Source organism: Pygoscelis adeliae, unplaced genomic scaffold (assembly GCF_000699105.1).
Source record: "Pygoscelis adeliae isolate BGI_AS28 unplaced genomic scaffold, ASM69910v1 Scaffold268, whole genome shotgun sequence".
Classification (NCBI taxonomy): Eukaryota; Metazoa; Chordata; class Aves; order Sphenisciformes; family Spheniscidae; genus Pygoscelis; species Pygoscelis adeliae.
The window spans coordinates 43,627-44,365 of NW_008825262.1; positions in this window are offsets into that span (position 1 = coordinate 43,627).

Sequence of the window (739 nt, forward strand, 5' to 3'; positions counted from 1 at the left end):
CCGCCGGCACCGTCCAGGGCACCCCCCGGGGCCAAGAGAGGCAGCATCCCCCCCCCAGCCCCCCGTGAGTGGCCAGGGCTCTCCTTTCAACGAAACCCAGATGAGTTTGCCAGAAAGCCACAGACCACGCGCTTCGGCTTCGATAGCCAAGAGCATGGACAGTCCCTCTGACTCTCTGGAAATCCCGGATGCTCACATTTTCCTGAATTAAGTCACAGCCTAACACACGGAGGACATTTGGCTCTGCCTCCTCCTGGCAGCAGGGAGCACCACCCCTCGGCCGCCCCAGCGAGGGGCTGCACCTGTGCAAACACCTTTCCTCCCCTGGCACCAGCTCACCCAAATGTTTCCAACAACAGGGTTGCGAAGCCCCCAGCATTGCACACAGCCTGCGAGGGCACGGAGAAGGAGAAGGGAGGGGGAAGGCAGAGCGGGTCTGCCAGGAGGGGTGCAGGTGTCCGTATGTCCCACTGCAGGCTGGTGTACAGCACAAGAGGCAAGTGCCTGCGTTGCTCAGGCTTTGCATGGGCTGGCGTTTCTTGGGCACCGGTATCCCTCCCCAGGCAGGGTGCTGGGGAGGGGGCACGGCCATTTCACCTGCCCCAGCTGCCTGCAGAGCCACCCCGCACTCAGGGTCTCGTGCGTAGGAAGGTGGCATGAAGCCACAGAGCCTGACCTCCTGGCCCCCGGGCAGGGTCCCACACTCACCCCACTCCAGCCCAGCCCCCTTCCCGTCCCT